Source organism: Rutidosis leptorrhynchoides, chromosome 11 (genome assembly GCF_046630445.1).
Source record: "Rutidosis leptorrhynchoides isolate AG116_Rl617_1_P2 chromosome 11, CSIRO_AGI_Rlap_v1, whole genome shotgun sequence".
NCBI classification, from domain to species: domain Eukaryota; kingdom Viridiplantae; phylum Streptophyta; class Magnoliopsida; order Asterales; family Asteraceae; genus Rutidosis; species Rutidosis leptorrhynchoides.
The window spans coordinates 268,036,315-268,050,583 of NC_092343.1; the positions used below are offsets into that span (position 1 = coordinate 268,036,315).

Below are 14,269 nucleotides of genomic sequence, written 5' to 3' on the forward strand. Positions count from 1 at the left end.
TTAGTGAATGCAATAATTATACGAATACATATATAATTATACCTACTTGCATACACTTACACACCAAACCGCAAATACGCTAGTATACACATTTAGCTTATCGTCACAATAACAATCTATAAATCTCCAATACCACAAGCTAGCATAACAACCGCATATGAATATAATTCGAACAATATACTATGCTTACAACACAAATAACCATGGTTAACCAATAGTACAAGGGAACGGCGCTCGCGAAAACGCCGTCGTTGTTCACAACATCCGTTAGGGCACATAACACCTCGCACCACTAACCTCTAGGGTGGCACCTTAACACCTCGGCACATCACCCCGAGTGGCATCTTAACACCTCGATGCATCACTCATTAATTTACGGAGTGGTGTCTTAACACCTCGACACTACACTCCTAGGTGGCATCTTAACACCTCGATGCTACACCCGAGTGGAATCTTAACACCTCGATGCTACACTCTTCACGTGAAACATGGTGTCTTAGCACCTCGACACTACACATTTCACGCTACAATAAATAGATACATTATATACATACGCATATAATTATTCCACTCACCTCAAAGTCTTGTGAAAAGATACTCGAGCTTGCAAGACCTCAAAGTAACGTACCTATCATATTATACACATCATCAAATGCAAACTCAAGTCGGTCAACCAAACCCTTTCACCATTCTAAGCCATTTTGACCCATGGTGCAATTTCAACCCATTTGCACCCTTAACCCTAATTTGGGTCAACACACACCAAAACCCTAATCATTCGTCAAGATGGGTTTAAAACACATTTAGGTCACAAGGCTAACTCGTTTTCATACTTGCTAGGCCACTTAGGTCATTAAAGACTCATTTGACCCATTTCAAGGTCAACACACCCATTTGGGTCATCCATACCCAATAACACCCATTTACATATTATTAAAGTGTTCTAGCAACTAACTAACCAAATTTAAGACTCAAAAGTCCAATTAACACATTCAAACCCTAGGTTAGTCATCAATGAGCCTTCATAACCCATATTCACCCAAAATCCCCAAAATACTAACAAAATGGGTCTTTGGTTCATTACTAGCCCAAACCCTAACCCTTAAAGCAATTAAAGTAAGAAATTGGGTTTTATAACTTACCAACACAATCATCACGTAGCTATCGACTAGATGAACGACTTTATAACTTGCACCGAGACCCGATTCAACCTCTTTCACCCTTTAATGGAGCTTTCTCTCTCAAGGATTGCACTCTCTCTCTAGAGTTTAATTGGAGAAGATGAGGTTGTTATGGGAGTAGTAAATGAGCTACCCAAAAATGATCTAGGGTATTAAATTCGGCCCCAAAGTGAAATTACACAATTGCCCTCAAAATATCTATTTTAAAAAGAAGAAAGGAATCTGTCGCAGACAGATGGCGCGGCGCGCCACCTAGCCGCGCGGCGCGCGACCCTCCCAGTTCAGCATCTTTTGTCTTTTTAATTATGTGCAACAAAAACCCCAAACTTGAGTAACCCATATACATATATGTACACTACGAATACTCGGGTCTTACAAGTCCTTTATGAATCGTCGATAGAATCCTGCATGACCAAGGAAACTACGAATTCCCTTAACATTGGTTGGAGGAGGAAGTTTTGAAATAATGTCAATCTTAGCTTTGTCTACTTCCATTCCAGCTCGAGAAATCTTGTGTCCTAAAACAATGCCTTCCTTAATCATGAAGTGGCATTTCTCCCAGTTTAAAACAAGATTTGATTCTTCACAACGAATTACATTGGTTCAAGGTTTGAGAGACATGAGTTGAAGGAGTCTCTAAAAATAGAGAAATCATCCATAAAGACTTCTATACTTTCTTCAATCATGTCATAAAAAATTGCCATCATACACCTTTGGAAGGTACCTGGGGCGTTGTATAATCCGAATGGCATTCGTTGGTAGGCAAAAGTACCAAATGGACAAGTAAATGTGTTCTTGTCTTGGTCTTTTGGATCAATTGGAATTTGAAAATAACCGGAGAATCCATCAAGGAAACAGTAGTAATCTTTTCCCACCAAACGTTCTAGCATTTGGTCGATAAATGGTAGCAGGAAATGATCTTTCCTTGTAGCGTCGTTTAGACGACGATAGTCTATACAGACTCTCCACCCAGTGACTATTCTTATAGGAACTAGTTCGTTTTTATCATTTAGAATAACAGTTGTACCCCCTTTCTTAGGTACTACTTGTACAGGACTTACCCACGGGCTATCGGATATAGGGTAAATTAACCAAGCATCAATTAATTTGATAACCTCTTTTTTGATAACTTCTTTTATGTTAGGGTTTAACCTCCATTGCCTTTGCACCACGGGTTTAAAATCTTCTTCCATTAGGATTTTGTGAGTACAATAAGCAGGGTTAATCCCAGGAATATCAATTGTTTTCCAGGCAATTGCCTTTTTGTGGGTTTTTAAAACAGACATTAACCTACCCTCTTCGTCATCGGAAAGTTTTGATGAAATTATGACGGGTAATTGTGGCGTTCCTTGGAGATAAGCATACTCTAAATGTTCTGGAAGTTCTTTAAGCTCCAAGGTGGGTGGTTCTTCCAAGGAAGATTTTATCCAGAACCTATTACCATCGGTAATTTCTTCAAAAGGTTCATCTTCCCTGGGAATTTCTTCTTCTACATACTCTTCATCAGTGAATACCTTCAACAGCTCGTCTAACTCCATATCGACATCAAAATCTTCACCTTCACCCATCGGGGTGAACTCTGAGGTGTCAATATTTAATAGTTCTTGTAGTTCTTCCTCAATACAACAATCAACAATGTCTATTTGGAAACATTCGTCATCAGGAGACATAGGGTGTTTCATAGCCTTATCTATGTTCAATATAATTCTATCCTCCCCCACACCTAAGCTGAGATTTTTCTCTTTTATGCGCCAATTGCGTCTGCAGTATTCAGAAAGGGACGTCCTAGAATTAGGGGAACCTTGCTATCTTCTTCCATTTCAAGAACAACAAAATCAGCAGGAAAGATTAAGTGATTTACTTTAACCGGTAGGTTTTCAGCAATGCCAATAGGATAGTTGTAAGTTCTATTAACTAATCGTATACACATCCTGGTTGGTTTTAAATCACCTAAGTTCAATTTTAAGTACAAGGAGTGAGGCATAAGGTTAATGCTCGCTCCTAAATCAGCTAATGCATCGTACATTACTGAATCTCCCATTAGACAGGGAATGATGAAACTTCCAGGATCTCCAAGTTTTGGTGGCAAATTTTGCTTTTGTAAAATTGTCGAGCATTCCTGATTAAGGAATGTGGTTGAAACTTCTGCATATTTTCCTTTGTCAGCTATGAGATCTTTGATAAATCTTCCATAATTCGGCATACCCGCAAGAACATCTACAAGCGATACATTTATACAAATTTGCTTAATCATGTCAGCAAACTTGTTGTATTGTGCTTGTAATTTATCTTTCTTCAAACGTTGCGGATATGGAATTTGAGGTTTGTATACCTTCAATTGTGGTTGATTTTGAGTCTTTGGTACACTTGTGGTTGGCATCATATTTTCTTCCACCACAGGTTCTTTGTCTTTTGAAACAGGAATAGGAGCATGAGAGTTTGGAAGATCGGGGTTAATGGTTAACCCACTTTTCATAGTTATGGAATTAACTTGTGAAAAATTAGTTGAATTTTGAGTTTCCTTGTCCTTCGGGTTTGGTTGCGTGTTGGATGGTAAAATTCCTGATTGCCTTTTAGCAATCAATTGGGATATTCTTCCCATATCTCTTTCAAGGTTTTGAATTGACGCTTGATGATTCCTTTGTAGTTGCTCGTTTTTCGTTTGGGATTGATGAAGTTGTCCCTTCACTTGCTCATTCGTTTCTGATAGACTTTTGACAAAATTCATCATAACTTCTTCAAAGTTAGATTTCTTCTCTACTGGTTGTGTGTTATGATTTTGTTGTTTATATGGTAATTGAGGTAACGGTTGTTGTTGGAAATTTTGTTGAGGTGGAAATGGAGGTTGGTTTCTATTGAAAAAGCCAGGTGGTCCATTTCTTGGAAAAAGCAAAATTCTTCGGGTTTTAATATACTAGGTTTGAAGGTTGATAATTAGAATTTCCTCCTTGAAAATTTCCTTGTCTTTGATTGGCCATAAAATTAACTTGTGCTACTGAGTTCATTGGCCGATCATTGATATCACAATCTTTCGTGAAATGCGGCTGTCCACAGATTTCACAGCCTACTTGCAATGCTAAAACTGTTGAATTTAGTTTCTCTATTTCTCTTCCAAACTTTTTGAATTGATTCGATAGTGAAGCTATGGTTGTGTTGTTGTCTTCATTTTCTTCAAGGCTTGCCACCGTCCTTCTAGGTAGTTGATCTCTAGACGGTGTCCATTCAAAAGTATGAACTGACATGTCTTCTAACATGTCATACGCTTGATTTGGTGATTTGTACATAAATACTCCTCCAGCAGAGGAATCTAATATACCACGAGTATGTTCATGAATACCACGATAAAAAGTTTGTACTATTTGCCCTTTTTGCAATCCGTGTTGCGGACAATTTCGTAACATTCTTTTTAATCTTTCCCATGCATCATAAAGAGTTTCATCCGCCTTTTGTTTAAATGTGGTGATTTCAGTTCTAAGTCTTTCAGCTTTTGCCGGTGGGAAAAATCTGGTAATGAATTTTTCTCTTAATTCGTTAAAAGTTGTGATAGAATCGGGTTTTGATGCTTCCAACCATGCTTTTGCGTCTCCGATTAACGAGTATGGAAAAGTTCTTAACTTAAATGCATCTGAAGAAACATCTTTGTTTTTGTACAGTTCACATAAATCTTCAAAAGCTTCTAAATGTTCTATCGGATTATTATTAAGTCTTCCGTCGAATTGATTCTCACGTACCATGTGCATAAACTACCCCTTGACTTCCCAGTTTTCAGCCTCAATTTCAGGTCTTCTTATAGGTGCAAGTGCGAGAGGGGGATCAGTTTTTCTGGTATTCCACATCGGTAGATCATTTGGATCATGTGTTACTTCAGCCATTTCTTCTTTAATGACGATGGTTTCAGGTTCAGTTTTGATTTCTGGTTGACCACTAGTGTTTCCTACTTGTTTTTTGATATTTTTCGGTGTTTCCGGTTTACTAGTACTACCTAATTTTTTTTGTTTTTCTTGTTTTAATCTTTTGTTCAAGTTTCTTTCAGGCTCTGGATTAAGTGCAACGAGTTTAGGATTTCCTGAACGGGTCATACAATTAAAAAATTGTATGTAATCTTGAAGGATTTATTCACTAAGTGTATAAACATTGAACTTTCTTGAAAATGAATTTTCATGAAAGGATCGAATAACATAAAAACAATGATAAAAACCTTTAAACCAACATATTTTCTTTCTGATTTTGCCCACGTTTTGAATAGCCAAAAGATGCAGCAGAGGGGCAGGATTCGTTTGGTCCCTAATATAATTGAGTACTGTTTGGCTCCAATAACCCAGTCCACGTACAAATCCAACTACTACTACGAATCAGAAAAATTATCTATTTATTTAACTGCCAACTTTCACCGGCAGCGGCGCCAAAAAGTTGATGTGCGTGATCGTGTCCTTTTATTTTGAACGGATTTGAATTTATTTTATTACACGAATTGGTTGTGATTATATGGCTTTTTTATGATTTCAGATTGATTACACACATATAGGCAACTTTGTCCTATCCGTATAGTAATATTTTATTTGGTAAATCCGGTTCGTTCCACAGGGAAATGGAGTTTTCAGGTGTTTTAATTGCTAAAAGTTAAACTATTAAAATGGGGGGTTTTGGATTAGGCTTTAATTATAACAAAATGCAATTTAAATTTAACTAAAACAAAATAACTAAATTAATGAAACTAAATAAAACTACAATTTATACTAATTTGTAAAAAGTAGAGAAATAATATTTTTCATGGCAATATAGAAAAATAGTAAAAAGTAATTAAAGTTTACAATATGGTAAAAAGTAATACGGTAAAATTAAATAAAATTTATCTGCGTAGTAAAAAGTGAAATTGATGAGATTTAAAATAGAGTAAAGTACTGGCTACTAAAATATGTCCCCTCTGGATTATGAATTGTTTTTAAATCCGATTACGATGTTTTAATATACATCCTTATATTATATCTTTCAATTTATAAAGATTTAATTAACTAAAATTAAATCTAACTTTCGCTAGATCTTGTTTTAGCGAATTAAATTATACCCCAACTATTCAAATTGAGATTTAATCTGGTTTTAACTTTCGCTAATACCAAAATTATAACGGTTTCCCTTTTTATAATTACATGATTATATAAACTATAATATTACCCAAACCACCAGATCACACTTCTATATTGTTGTCAATAATTTGTCCATATGTCCGTCTAGATCACTGAGGTGTTGAAGCACAATTTATGTAAATTTAATTAAATTTCGCTTATCAATTTAATAAATTATGTGATAGGGGTGAAAATATCAAATTATATAACAATGGGTCGGTGATTAAACTCAATGTTAAAATAGTCAAAGTTACATCATAATATTATAATATGGTTCAATCCATTCGTCCAGAGGTTCTACATTTTAGTTACCACTGTGGGTTTTTAGTTGGACATTATAACGGTATAAAAATATAAATTATAAAAAGTGAACATGATAACAATAATAATAAATGATAAAAATAATAATAGTAACAATAATAATAACGACAATAATAATAACGATGGTAATAATAAATAATAACGATAATAATAACAACGATAATAACCATACTTAATAATATTGACAAAGTTAGAACGTGGAGACTTACAGCGGTTTGGAATGGTAGAAAAGCAGTACTACAATACCCATAAACTTGAATTACACTACTTAGAACTTAGAACTTGGATAAAAACTAAAAACTATAATCTATAATATATTGAAAGTGAGAATTGAGATGCTCAGTGAGTGTATTGTCTACTGATCGAATGCCTTGCTTTTATAGGCAATTTGGTTCACTATTTAATGGTTGAATTTATGAAAGTTGGTATGCAAATTTGATTTTTCTTCCACCGGTGGCTAATGTTCCAATTTGCAAATTAAAATATTATTATATATTATTATTATTATTATGAAATATTTATATATTATATTATATTCTTGTGCATAGTTGACTTGTAATTTTAGCTCCGTTGACATGTACGTTGATAGTTGGTTCATGTCTCGGTTCCAGATTTTCGAACGCCTTTTTGTATGCTTAGATATCTTGTACTTTGCGTTCCGCGGCTTGTACTCTTGTCAATTTTTAGCCGTTATTCATCAATAAATTAAACCACTTGGAGTGTAACTTGTACATTTGAGCATTTTGGACGTTTTGGTCTTTCAAATCTCTGTTTTCATCTTTAAATCTTCATTTTAGAGCGATCTTCGTCTTTCGTCTTCAAACTTATTTATTTAAACGATTACAACTAAAAATAAGAAAATTACAATTAAAAACATTACATTTTGGAACGATATTACAACTAAATATATGTTCGTTTGGAGCAATATTAGATATATATACCTTTAAATGTCGTTACAACGATAATCGTTACATATATGTCTCGTTTCGAAATCCTTAAGTTAGTAGTCTTGTTTTACATATATAGTTCATTGTTAACATACTTAATGATATAAATAATTATCATTTTATCATGTTAAATATAGTGTAACAATATCTTAATATGATACATATGTACTTAGTAAGACGTTGTCATAACGAGAATCGTTATATATATCGTTTCGAGTTTCTTAATTTAATAGTATCATTTTATGTATATAACTCATTGTTAATAAACCTAGTGAGATACTTACCTATCATAATATCATGTTAACTATATATATATATATATATATATATATATATATATATATATATATATATATATATATATATCTATATATATATATATATCAACATATAGTTTTACAAGTTTTAACGTTCGTGAATCGCCGGTCAACTTGGGTGGTCAATTGTCCACATGAAACTCATTTCAAATAATCAAGTCTTAATAAGTTTGATTGCTTAACATGTTGAAAAAATTTAATCATGTAAATATAATAATTTCATTTATATATATATATATATATATATATATATATATATATATATATATATATATATATATATATATATATATATAAACATGAAAAAGTTCGGGTCACTACAGTTCATATTTAGACTTGTTTAATATCGATCGAAACATCATACGAGCATTAAATTCAATTAATATTTATTTTTAATATACTTTATTATATATAAATATGTTTTAAATAATAATTATTATAATATTCTATTTTTATTTTTTTATTTTACATAAATGAATTTTAATAGCAATAACATATAATATTTCAATTTATATTTCCAATTACCACTTATATATATATACACACCTATCTATTTATAAATAATTGTTCGTGAATCGTCAAGAATAGTTGAAGGTCAAATGAATTCATGTAAATATTTCGAAAATTTTGAGATTCAACAATACAGACTTTGCTTATCGTGTTGGAAACATATAAAGATCAAGTTTAAATTTGGTCAAAAATTTCTGGGTCGTCACAGTACCTACCCGTTAAAGAAATTTCGTTTCGAAATTTGATTGGGATGGTCATTGTTGACAATAAGTATGTTTTCATGACGCATACGAGCTAGAAATTAAAGTTTTATCATCATTGAGTAATATGGATAAAACCATTCATTTATGTGAAGAGTATGAGTGAAGCTATCATGAAAGAGTGAAATGAGTAATTGTAGGTTTGTCTTAACCGGTGACGTAGTCACGATTGATTTTCGGAATTCGAGGGATTTAGAGGAAATCTTCGAAATCGAAAAGATTTGATTCTTCAGTGAATAAGGAAATTAAGATCTCTATAATTAAATACGGTGATCTACCTCGATTACTCTGTCTGATGTTCCCATTATAAATTAAACTTTTTTTGTTCCATTATTCTCACCATTCCTATACTTTCTTTCTTAGTTCATACATGAAAAATTCTTAATCCAGTTCTAATCCTTGATATTTTCCTAATTATCATTTCTGTCATCCTTCTTATTAATCTTCCACTGGAAGAATCTGTTTACTTCTACTATTACCTTGGGGTGATACTATTCTTAATTCTACCGTGTCTTTATATTTCTATTCGTATTAATATCCACGGTTTGTAATTTATATGTTGTTATCGGGCTTTATATTCTCCCTTATATTTCGGAGCACTTTGCCTTTTTATTCTCTTCTCAACTCTAAGTCAAGCGAATAATGGTCCAGAATTTGTAGATATGAAATTCGGAATGAACATAGTTAATGCTCTAAAAAGAAAATTGTAATGGCACGATCTTGATTTGTCAAATTACCAGAATACCTCAGAAATGGCCGAATCATCAAGAAATATTTTCTTGATATTTTAGGGGTTAAATAGAATACAAGAGTCGTGTAACATAGCACATGATGACGTTATGATTTGTGAATCATCACATTCCATTTAGAAACTCAACATGAATTATTGTAATATAATCACGTTGATCAAGTGTCATTATATTATACTAACTCATGCTTCAGTTCCCAACACTACTTCAGAATTCATTCATAGTTTATACTTAGATTTTATAGAAATTTCCAATATAATGTATTACAGATAGCACGAAGAGGTATATAATTTCGGACGAGATTATTTATGAAATTATTTTTAGAAGTATCGAAGATATTTATGATGATATTTTGGAATTTCTAAGTTCTAAAGTTGATAAGGAAAAATTTTCCGCAAGATTTTAACATGACTTCGGAGTAGGATATTCTCTAAAGATTTCATTGGATCTAGAATTACCTGGATTCTTTGAATTTAGGGTTTGGTCCTTGTATTTGTCCTTGGACTCCTTCATGGTTAGCTCAATCTGTTTTTCAATACCAAATTTTCTATCGAGCGTTCCCAACATTCCATTCTTTATTATCAAACTTTTGGCCATCTAAACTATCTACAATTTTGCTGTTTCCTCTGCATTTAATGCTACCATATCTGAATCATCAGTTATCAATCCGAGGTGGTTTCAAGAGAGTTGTGTTTTTAAATGATTAAACGCTGATGGTAATATGGTGGAATATAAAAGGTTCCCCGGTAACAATAAAAGAGCACGCTTATATATCAAAGTTATAATAAGGTTGTTTCGAACAAAAAGTTGAAGTTGATTTGCTGGAGCTATGACAAAATTGACTAATTTGGAGAGGGATTGTAAAATTATTTTCGATAATAACAACACCACAGGAGCTATCACAGATACTTGTTAATGTTTACTCAGTTTTCGAGAGTTTTTCAGGTGCATAACTATATGCATAAAGCTTTCCTTCCGTAGATGAAGTGCGGTTAGTTCATCCGCTCGATTGAGGTATTTTCAAGAATCATGAAAGGTTTGAACACAGGTTGTAATTATCAAGATACAAATGAGGTTTAAAATGAAATCAAGTGGCAAACTTGAAGAAATGTTTAGTTTCATATGTTATAATCAAAATTTTAATTTATTTTAATTGTTCAATGTTAGTAGTCCACAGTTGGTATTTCAATAATACATATATAGTTTAATATATAATATTCGAATTAATTAATACGTATCCTGACCCATTGTATATGAAAGGACCCGTTCATATACATTATAAACGATTCACAATAGTTGATTACATTGCGAGGTATTTGACCTCTACATGATACATTTTACAAACATTGCATTCGTTTTTAAAAGACATTCTTTCTTTACATCGAAAATTGACAGGCATGCATACCATTTCATAATATCCACTATCCAACTATAAATTGATTTAATAATAATCTTTGATGAACTCAATGACTCGAATGCAACGTTCTTCGAAATATGCTATGAAAGACTCCAAGTAATATCTTTAAAATGAGCAAATGCACAGCGGAAGATTTCTTTAACACCTGAGAATAAACATGCTTTAAAGTGTCAACCAAAAGGTTGGTGAGTTCATTAGTTTATCATAATCATTTATTTCCATCATTTTAATAGACCACAAGAATTTCATTTCCAGTTCTCATAAATATACGTCCCATGCATAGAGACAAAAATAATCATTCATATGGTGAACACCTGGTAACCGAAATTAACAATATGCATATAAGAATATCCCCTATCATTCCGGAATCCTCCTTCGGACATGATATAAATTTCGAAGTACTAAAGCATCCGGTACTTTGGATGGGGTTTGTTAGGCCCGATAGATCTATCTTTAGGATTCGAGTCAATTAGGGTGTCTGTTCCCTAATTCTTAGATTACCAGACTTTAATAAAAAGGGGCATATTCGATTTCGATAATTCAACCATAGAATGTAGTTTCAATTACTTGTGTCTATTTCGTCAAACATTTATAAAAGCGCATGTATTCTCAGTCCCAAAAATATAAAGGGTAAAAAGGCAAATGAAACTCACCATACTGTATTTCGTAGTAAAAATACATATAACGTCATTGAACAAGTGCAAGGTTGGCCTCGGATTCACGAACATATATTAATTATATATATTTATATGTTGGTCAATATTTGTATAGCAATTTAGGTCAGGTCATAGTGTAATCCTATCCTATAGCTCGAGTTTAACTCTACAGTATAGTAACATGTTATATTACTCATGCTCAATTAAGATTCTAGTAAAAGGTGACGTGTGAAACAACGTAACACAAATGGTTTCATAATCATAAAATAGTATTTTAGGTTTTTTTTTTTTTATTTTTTTTTTTTTTAGAGAAAATCAACACAAAAAGTTAACTGAAAAGTTAACAGGAAAAGTCAAAGTTCAAAGTCAAAAGTCAAAGGTTAAAGTCAAAAGTCAAAGGTCAAAATAAAAATGAGGTCGCATGCAAATATATAATAACTTATACAAAAATGATTTTCGGTCAAACATGACTAAACGGGCCACTTCAGCTATTTTAAGAAAAATTATCGGAACTCCGATTGATAAACGGTCAAAGATAAAAGTTACACATTACCAAAAAAATTAAGCATAAATATTACAGAAGTAAACTAAACCTAGACAACTCGTAGTTGCCAACGCGTTTTTGGCGTTTCAAAGTTAATTTTTCAGCTTTAATAAATTTACAAAAGTGACCGAGTAGCCTACTTTGGAGATTTTTAGAAAATTCCTCAAAACTCGTATTGACAAACGGTCAAAGCCTGCAAATTTTCGTTACCACAAAGATATAACATGATTTTTGGCAAGAGTAAACACATATCAGGCCGACCATGACAACTGATACAAAACTGACATTTTTAAATAAAAAAAGTTTCAGCTCTTTTTAGAATTTTAAAATGTGACCAAACTGTCAACTTTGATGATTTTTAGAAAAATCGTCGAGACTCGAATTGACAAACGGATAGAGTTGTTTATTAGACCTTATAGCAAAGAATTCAGTGGTATTTTTTTTATATATGAAACAACGCAGATCAGCGAGAATTTCAGTTCCCGTTTCGACATTTCATCAAAATTTGCAAAACTTCTTTTGTCCATAACTTGACAACCGTTCAACGAAACGAGACGTGCTTTATATGAAAATTCATCTACTCGACGAGTAGAATTAAAATAATCACTTTTTATAACCCAGAAAATTAGTTCACTAATTATCATCAGCAATTTTAATTACGAAATTAATTATGCAATTTGTTTATTTCATAACTTTCTAACCATTACTTGGATTCAAGTGATTCTTAAACCAAAATTCAACTATTTTTCGCTAGCTTTCCAATGACATGCATATCTTATACCTTATCTCAATCGTATATGTAACTAATTCAGGAATCAACATAACCTATCTAATGACAATATCAAAAGTACAAGCATGCATAATCCTATATACTCGAGCACTAGTCAGGGATACACTATTAGTATGTAAAAATTAAATTATGAGTACTCACATATCAATATTGAGATTCAATATTGCAGGAAAGGTACGTAAACGCAACGGAGATGATAAACACTATATTGACCTCACGAGCATACCCATGAACCATACTCAATCACCTCCATAGCTATAACCCATAATTTCCTTAATCTTATCCCACTCGAAAAAACAACTTCGAAATCACTCGGACAGCACTCCGTCGTAATATTTTATGTATACTAATAATATCTTGAGATAATACGGAGTAAATATATATATATGTAAATCGATTGAGAGAGTTTAGAGAAAAATATTTTCAAGTTTCTATGAAATAATGAAACCTATTGAATTCTATTTATAATAGATTTTTGAATTATTAAAGTGAATTATTAAAGTATGAATTATTAAAGTGAATTATTAAAGTATGAATTATTAAAGTGAATTATTAAAGTATGAATTATTAAAGTGAATTATTAAAGTATGAATTATTAAAGTGAATTATTAAAGTATGAATTATTAAAGTTAAAGTAAAGTAAAAATAAAGTAAAGGTAAAGTTTAAGTATAGTAAAAGTATAAAACTATGTACGTATAATACGCGTATAAATATATATAATATTAATTTAAATCATTATATATATTTAATAAAATAAAATATAAATATCGTTATCTTTATCATACTAGTTAAGTAATGAGTTGTCAAAAGTGGTTCTAGATATTTATAAAAGTTATATACGTTTTAATAATAAAGTTCTTTTTAAACTGAAAACGTTTTTGTACGTTTGAAACTAAAGAGATCAATCGAGTCTTTATGAGATTCAATCTTCCACTATCCTTTGTCTAGTTCTCAATGATTGACAATTTGTTCATATTTATAAATCACTTTACCATTTTCCGAATATTGTTAAAATGAAAAGATTTCTTAAATCAACGTGGGCCTTTCAACAGAGTCTTGTAATCATAATTCAATATATCTGATAATTCAATCATTTGATCTTATCTTCTAATTCCATTGATAAATATTTTGAAACAGATACAATCATATAAAGTATTTAATCTAATATTTTGTTTACGTTTCAAGTTATAATATATATACACATATACATATATAATCATATTCGTTTAATGGTTCGTGAATCGTTGGAACTTGGTCGAGGTTGAATGAATGTATGAACATAGTTTAAAATTCTTGAAATTTAACTTAACAAATATTGCTTATCGTGTCGAAAACATATAAAGATTAAAGTTTAAATTTGGTTGGAAATTTCTGGGTTGTCACAGTACCTACCCGTTAAAGAAATTTCATCCCGAAATTTGAGTGGAAAGGTCGTGAATGATAATAAGTATGT

The 14,269-nt window shown here is 31.9% G+C and overlaps 1 non-coding gene across 1 annotated transcript; it reads left to right on the forward strand.

The window, feature by feature from the left end:
• Positions 1–4,553: 4,553 nt before the first annotated feature.
• Positions 4,554–4,660, forward strand: LOC139878866 (small nucleolar RNA R71). The gene has a single exon (XR_011769726.1). It is a non-coding gene; the product is annotated as a small nucleolar RNA R71 (small nucleolar RNA).
• Positions 4,661–14,269: the final 9,609 nt, after the last annotated feature.